This window comes from Hevea brasiliensis, chromosome 3 (genome assembly GCF_030052815.1).
Source record: "Hevea brasiliensis isolate MT/VB/25A 57/8 chromosome 3, ASM3005281v1, whole genome shotgun sequence".
Classification (NCBI taxonomy): domain Eukaryota; kingdom Viridiplantae; phylum Streptophyta; class Magnoliopsida; order Malpighiales; family Euphorbiaceae; genus Hevea; species Hevea brasiliensis.
This window is the reverse complement of record NC_079495.1, coordinates 105,562,939-105,571,659: the sequence shown is the minus strand read 5'-3', so window position 1 is coordinate 105,571,659 and position 8,721 is coordinate 105,562,939.

Here is an 8,721-nt window from a genome sequence, read left to right as displayed (position 1 = left end):
AATTGAATGCTCACCCTTACTCACACACATATGTAACAATATTGAGAAATTCATTTTTTAATAATAATGATAATTGATTGATTACAAACCGTGATTTATGATTGCAAAAGCGAGAATATTGCGGAAAACTTTCAAAAAGAATTAATTGTTTGGGTCAGTTTTCTTTAGCAACAGAAAGGACAGAAAAGGCAGCTTTTGTTGAAGCAGAGAAAGCACATCACCCATTCATTTACAAAATTTTTTATTTTTCTCAAATGAATATTTTTCTTCACAAAGCTTTTTCTTCCTTCTCTTGCAACAAGCAGCAAATATTCCTATCACCCAAACATAGAACACAGCTAGCAATAGCTACTTACCAAGCCAAAAACTTTGTTTCATCCTTCAATAAGGTTGATTTTTCCATGGAGGAAAAAACTAAAAAGATTCATTAATCAACAACTAAAAACAATATACCGTTAGTAACATCATTAACTAAGAATCACTTCAAAAAACAAACAAAGGATCATTAACTAAGATGAGTACTATGACAACATAGAATCTTTCAAATGTTTAGTTAATTAGTTATTATCAAGTGTTTGTCTTGTGAGATTAGTTATTGGGATTGAGCAAATAATTAATAAATAATGTATCTTTCTATGATATAATCATCTCATTAAGTAAATAATTAAGCATTGTAATTAAGCAAATGAATATTCCTATGAGAAATGCGGATTTAACCATAGCAATCTCCTCTAATTTAACAAACTCTTCTTGTTGTCATACAAGAATACAAAAGAAAGAAAAGGCAAAATTAGGTATTGTTGAAAGAGAAAAAATAAAAAAGGTACATAGAGACAAAAAATTATTATATAGGTTACTCCTCACTTATTCACCTAGCATCAAGAAGGCTAAACCATTCATGACCAACCCTTTCATCAACTTTCTTCTGTCCTTGAGTTTTTTTTGTCCCACCCGATCTTCTTTTGTCTACCTCTTTCTCTTCATTTTCAACTGATAGCTGACCCTAATTTTGTTGCATGCATGTGTGCTTTTGACACTTAGAAAGAGAGAGAGGGTTCAAAAGCCTAAAAAATTGCATTTTTGTATCCAATTAGAGACCACTTGTTGAAATTGTTAAACACTTAACCAACCCATCAACACATTACTGCTCAACTCTTTCAAGAGACAAATCCTTTTATTATTATTATTATTATGTACCCATCAAAGTGGTGGGGGTGCTGTTCTCATACACGCTACTAGCAATCATGCATGATTGCATGCACATTTATATATTCATGTATCCTTCTTTCCACAACTTTGGATATATATACTATTTGCAGACTCAAGATCAACTCTCAATTTGTATACCACTATTATTATTGCTGCATCCTCTATTTTAATTTCCAATTCTTTGCTACAATGATAGGGATGAGTAGGGAATTTTTGTGAACTTGTGTGGACTATTGGTCTAATAATTGAGGTGAGAGCTTGAATTTAATCGTCGCTTGGTCCAAGAGTCAATTTCTAGCATAAAAAGGTGAATACTTATTCAACAAATCCATCCTATAGGACAGCCAGGTTGTTAGGAATAGGTTTAAAAGTAAATTATGTGAACTAATTAAGCATAGATTTAAAAGTAGGTTTTATAATTAAATTTTTCAAAGAATCATGCTATATATATATATAGCACGAATGCGTTAACTTGAAAAAATATATGAAATTTTATGCATATTATCTGAATTCATGAGTTCAAGTTTGAAATATGAGTTTTAAATATTAAATTTGAAACTGATTAATTTAATTATTTAGTAAATTTGCACCTATTTTGAGTAAATTGATTCGTTTTATCATGACCCAAATTATGGGTCGGACTGACACCAGGACTTGCATCAACATAAGGCCCCCAAAACCCTTAGTAAGCCTAACTATTCTAACCCAACCATAAAGCTCATACTCTAAGTTCTAATTCAAGAAACTAACCGGACAGGGTCCGACTATAACTTGAACTATCTAACGGGGAGTTCTTAACTCACCCGACCTGTAATAACAAAATATATTTATTTGGGGAGCTCAGCTCACCCTTATAATACTCAACGCTACAATTTAATTAAATGGGAGCTCAGCTCCCTCATCTAAGACAAATTTCATTCCATATATCCATACACATATAAATATTAGGTATGTAATTTCAAAAATGTAATTTCAAAAATAAATAAACTATTACTGTCTTAAACCAATTAAAATACTTTTAACACATGTGGAGTTTTAGATTTGTAATCAACACTGTATAATACTGATTTTTGTTGCTAATAGACCTGCGAGAAAGAAAGCAGGTTAATCACAAAGAAAGAGAATCTCCTGTAACTTGAAAAAATGGGGTGAACAGGAGTGAGCGTTTGACTCATAGAGTAAAATATTGATTTTAAATACAATTTCTATAACTATCTATGGCTAATGCATCCCTAAGAGTGAAATGCAGCATATATCAATACATTCAATCAAGTTCAAACAATACTCGCACAAAAAATAATTTAGAGCACTCACACACTCGTGTGTCACATTAATATATATATATATTCCCTGCACAGCTCTCTTAATTTCAACCTCTGCCAGTGAATCAACTCGAATCGGACTTTTTCTTAATAATCCAAATGCGGGGATCAGCGAGATCAACTCAAAACCGTACTCACCCCAACTTATTACAAAAAGGACCGAGCTCCAAGTGAGATTAGCTCAAGCCGATCTTCTCGTCCTCTCCATATTCAGTACCATACCTCACACACGTCGATACATGCACACAGCTTCAAATTATCCTAAGGTGATACTCACATCAATTTAATCAAATAATAATGCAATACAAAGCGTGCCTATAATAGCTATATACATATAATTATAAGTGAATACATGAGCATGCCTTGTATGTATAATAATATTGAAATTATAAATAAATCAATATCTACTCACAAATTAACCGGAGATCACTGAGGCGGCTAGGCAGAGGAAAATGGTTGACCCGAATCACCTAAACAATTATATCTATAAATTTATTAATATTAAAATAAAATAATAAAGTTAAAGAGTTAAAGATATCCTAAATTTATGCCGAAAAACTAATTGAATTTTTCTTATATTTATGACCTACCCAACCTGCAAGGTAATATAAATAACACTTCTACATTTAATGGCCTCAGGCCTACATCACAATAACATTATATTGTCTTTCTTAGGCCCGTTAAATCAGTCAAAAATTATATAATTATATATAAAATAATTATTTAAAAATTCAAAGTGTTATACGTGTATTTTAATATTTTCTTTTGTGAAAAAATGTGAATTTAATTATAAATTTATAAAATAATTATTAAACTTTAATCTTAAACTTGTTGAAATCGATTATATGAGTTTTTTTTTTTTATTCAGCTCGGTTAGATATTAAATCGGCACCAACATCATATAAATTCATAGAAAATATTAGAAAAAATTATATATAGAAAATATCGATCATAAGATAACGAAAATACATATCTTTCCTATGTAGGCAAATGCTGAGTCACATGCCAAATTCCTAGCTAATCAAACCAAAAATCTCACCTAATAAACCAAGAAAATTTTTTTAAAAAATTCACATTATTCCTTGCAGGAGCATAAAGAATCAAACGGAGTACTAGGCTCTCTACTGCCTTCAAGACTGTCGTTTAGAAATATTGTTATAAAATTATATTATTATTATTATTATTATTATCAAGTAGAGCTAATTAAGTTGGGTTTCTCATCATCTCATGTTCTTCTCATCATCAAATCAAATCCCTTAATTTCATTTCCAAGAATCTCAAATCTTGTAGTTTAAGGAATATTTAAATATTAATTTAGACACTCAAATTTTGGCTGGAGAATGATCTTAACAAGAAATGTACATTTCCCATAATCCAAATGGAGGTACTCATAGCACGAGGGCCAGCATATACATGACCATAACACATGACTGAGTGTGATTCTTTATATATATAGTAATTAATCTAGGTTTACAAAACTAATAGTCTTGTCATATCTACCTTTAAAAACTATTAATGTCGGCTTGGATAAATTGATAACGAATAATTTGCTCTATATTTTATAGTTCCCATATGCCAAACTTGGGTCACTATCATGGTTGTTACTTGGAAATTGGAATCAAATTGCGATTTGATGTCCCCATTGAATAATATCAAAGGACATTCATATATTTTATTTTGTCTTCAATCTTGTCTCCCAATAGCTTTTGAAAAATAAGAATTGATTATTGGTGGACCCTTCATGATTAAGTTTAATGTGATATATAAAAGAAATTAATGAGAAATTGGAACTATAAATTTTACAAATTAAAATGATAAAAAAAATTAAGAATTTAATGAAATATTTAAGAGAGACCTTGGAAGGGAGGGAGGGAGGGAGGGAGAGGACTTAATTTGATCATCATTTTGTGGGGTTGAATTAATATTGAAAAGCTTGTTTTGAATGGAAAAATACTTTGAATATATAGGTCACTTTGGACTCAGATTAGATTTTGCCAAATTCATTCATCATTCATGCATGCATCTTTTTAATGAAATATTGTGGTCTCACTTGCTCTACCCTACAACATTTATTATAGTTATACCATATTCTCAATTTTATATCTTTAAAATATTTTCTTTGCAAATATTTATTGAGTTTGAAAATACAGATTTATTTTATTTTCTATTGAAATTTTAAATTAATCAACAAGAGTCACGTACCTTTTAATCACATATGATTAATGAAATTGCAATCATTATTTAAGGTTTGGATCTCTATAATTCTAGTGGTCTTACTTGGGTCAAAGGCTTAATGGACAATACAATAAGACTTTATGACCCAACTTGGGTTTCGTCCCTAAACGGTACCCCCATTGGGGCTATATGGGTTTCATAACCCAGTAGAGTTAGGATCAATAAGAGTGGCATTCCCAGAATCTTGCACTCCAAAACCTAGTTCTTGATGATCATGAGTGCTAATTTGCCCTAATTGCAATTGGAAACACCAATTAAATGATGAAAAGAGCTTTCACTTACCCAAATCAAAAGAAATGGAGGAACAAAAAGGAAGGGTGGCCACCACCCAGCAGCCACCAGCTCCTCCTCCAGAAGAGTGGTAAATGACTGGATGTGAGATTGGTTGGGGTTGTCCCACTTCCACAAGGAAACATGAAGCGCAGCTTTTGTTGAAATAGAAGGTGCCAGACCATTTCCTACCTTATTTGACCATGCTTCATATCTGCCCTTTCTATAATATAAAGCAAAAAACTAAGAAACTGAAGTGACAACTTCTTCTATAAAGAACGGGATTATGGTGTACTAAATCTAAACAAGAATTTTTTTTTTATTCTGTTATGAAATGAAAAAAATAATATGAATTTAATTTTTCGTGTATAATATAAATTAATCACTTGTATAAAATTTGAATTTTTTTAATAATAGTTGTGTATTGTAAAATGCATGCAAGTGATATCATATAAGCAGTAAAAGATTAATTTCTTAAAAAAATGTATAATATATAGTTGTATACTGATCATAAAATTTTCTAAACAGTTGAATCATATTTTAAAACCAGTCATGGTTCTTTCAATATTTCCATAAACAAAATTATTGTAACAAGATTTTCAAGTAAGAGCGAGCTTGTCAGCTAGTGAGGTAGGGAATGAATGTTGAATCTCTGGTAAGGTGCCATCAGCAATGGCTAACAAAATCAATTCTTCTTTTTTACCAGCATATACATATATATAATAAGACAGAGAGGAACTCAAATTTTCTGAGGAGCAGTTAAAGTTTTAAAATGGGATCCATACATTTAATTTAACCATGCACTCATCATTGACTCTTTAATCAGTTTTTCTTCTTTTGCACATGATAATAATAATAATAACGACACAAAAAGAAAACAGCCATTGTTGAAACTTGAAAGCAAATTTTGGCAGTGTGTAATTAGCAAATTTATTTGAGAGTTGCTATTCCAAAAGGAACAATGCATGGTTGGTCCCTTCCTTTCCTCTAACAACAAATAATTAAGACATTAAACTAATTAATTCTCTGTCGTCACACAAATATCCATCCAACATCATTAATTATATCAAAGGCAAACTAAGCTTTGTCTCCTTTAGATCAATATCAATATGTTTGATTCAAGAAAAGAGAAAAATCAATTATTAATAACCCCGTTAGTTATAAATTATTCCCTTAATAACATCATTAACTAGGATTTGCCTAGTTAACGATGTTAGTTATGGAATAACAGTGGACAAGCTTTATCGTTTTTCTTCTTGGGATATATGTATTACTCCATTGACAGATCATATATGGCAAGAACAAGAAAGATGAGCAGAGTAGTAATTTAGTTGGATTCATAATAATTTATAATTCTTTTAATAATTTAGTTGGATTAATATGATCAATTTCAATTTTAATTAAAAAATAATTAATTGGTCTAAAAAATTTTAACATTTTAGTCCAAAATAACTTATAATCCATATAAATCGACTTAAATTTACTACAAACCCATTTTTTTTTATATATATATAGACTTGATGTCCAAATCCCTCATGATAGAAAGGGTTTTGCCATGCATGAAAAAGGCGAAGCAAGAAAGATATGAAAATCAATCATGTTCTTGAAAAATGTTGATTATGGATTTTGTCCTAACTTGAATTTTAGCAAGCACCCAAAAAAAATTAAAGATAAATCCATCAAGAAATCAACCAAAAAAAAAAATCACAAAAACTGAAAATTAAATACTTACAAATTCATTTATTTTTTAATTATTATAATTAAATTAAAATTTTAATATAAAATTAAATAATTAAAAATATTTTTTATAAAAAATAAAAAAATTTATCAATTTAAAATAAAAAAATTATATAAAAAATAAATTTTATATAATTTTCAAAAATAATATATATACATCACCTATACCTAAAAATCCTATCCTCTCGAAATATATTTTGCCACACTAATTTTTTTTTTTTTCCAATCAGAATTTGCCACGCCACTTCTACAAAAGATCACATCAAACAGCAGCATTTGTTGAAAAAAATAAACCAAACTTTAGAGCTTTCTTAATTATTTAAACATGCTGGCATATATTAATGGTCAGTCAATATACGTCACCACGAAAAATGAACCGACAGCTTTTGCATAATTGCATGCAAAAAAAAAAAAAAAAATCTTTAACACATTTTTTTTTTCTACTACAAAATAATAACATATTTTTCCTACAAAATAAGTATGAGTGAAAAACAACCATTGTTTTGCTTTTTAAATAAATATAGCAGCCAGCTAAATATTTTTTTATATTTAATTTAATATCATTTTAGTAAAATATATTTAATAATATTTATTACATATTTGTAATATATATATATATATATATATATATATATATATATATATATATATATATATGATTGCAAATATTTATATAAAAATATATTAATTATATAACATATAATTCATGTTAAACTAATTTATTTGTGGTTAAAAAAATAATACAACTATCAATTAATTAGAAAAATACTTTAAAATATATAAAAATAATTATTGAAAATCAATTTTAATTTTATTATAAATATAATTTATTAAATAATTATTTTATTGATAAATTTTAAAAAATTAAAAGATTTTGGATAGTTTGAATAAGTAGATGTTGGGATTTGGGGCTATGCCCCCTCTAGGCCCAATATAGGTCCGCCACTGTGAATATCATTATCTAAATTTATTTATATAAATAATTAATTAAATTTAAAAATACATATTTATAATAAATAAGAAATTATATTTTAAATAAATTAAATTTACATATTTTTTAGAGTTAGTAAATTTTTAAAATATAAATTATTACTAAAATATATTTTGTATAATTTATTAACTAAATTATTTAATGATAATATTAAATTCAAAATAAAATAAATAATTTAATATTAATTTAATTGAATTTATTGAATAAAATTTAAATATTTTAAGTATTTTATTTAATTCCTAATTAAAAATAATTAAGGTACATGCTCTTATAATAATAGTTCAATGTAAGTAATTAAAATTTTAAATTATAACTCTTTTTCATTTTTTTTAATTAATGATGAGTATTTCATTAATTGAATTAAATTATAAAATAACTAAATTTTCAATCAACAATAAAAATAATAATAAAATTAAATTGAAGATGAGAATATATTAAATATAATTGAAATTAAAAATATTTAGTCGCTTATCAATTATAATCGAATTAACTTAAAAATATAATATGTATTTTATATAATTAATTAATTAATAAAAAATATTTTTAATTAATTATTTATTTATAAAAATAGTAAATATTATTTATTTAATATATTAATTAACGTAAATTTAATTATTTTTATTATTAAATTAAAATAACTAAATCAATAATTCAAATATTTTTAATATTATAAATTGAGAACTGAATCAAACTCAGCCCACTATTATCACAATAATTATATATTCAGTGAATTCTGAGTAAATATATATATATATATATATATATATATATATATATATATATATATATATATATATATATATTATGCTTATATACAAATAAATTTAAGCTTGAAGCCTATAAAATAGTGGGCTATTGGGTTACCAAATGAAGGCTTAATGGGCTTTCCAAAGAAGTATACAACCATTTCACAGTTTCCCCAAAGGGTATTTTACATTCATGATTCACCCCCTGAAA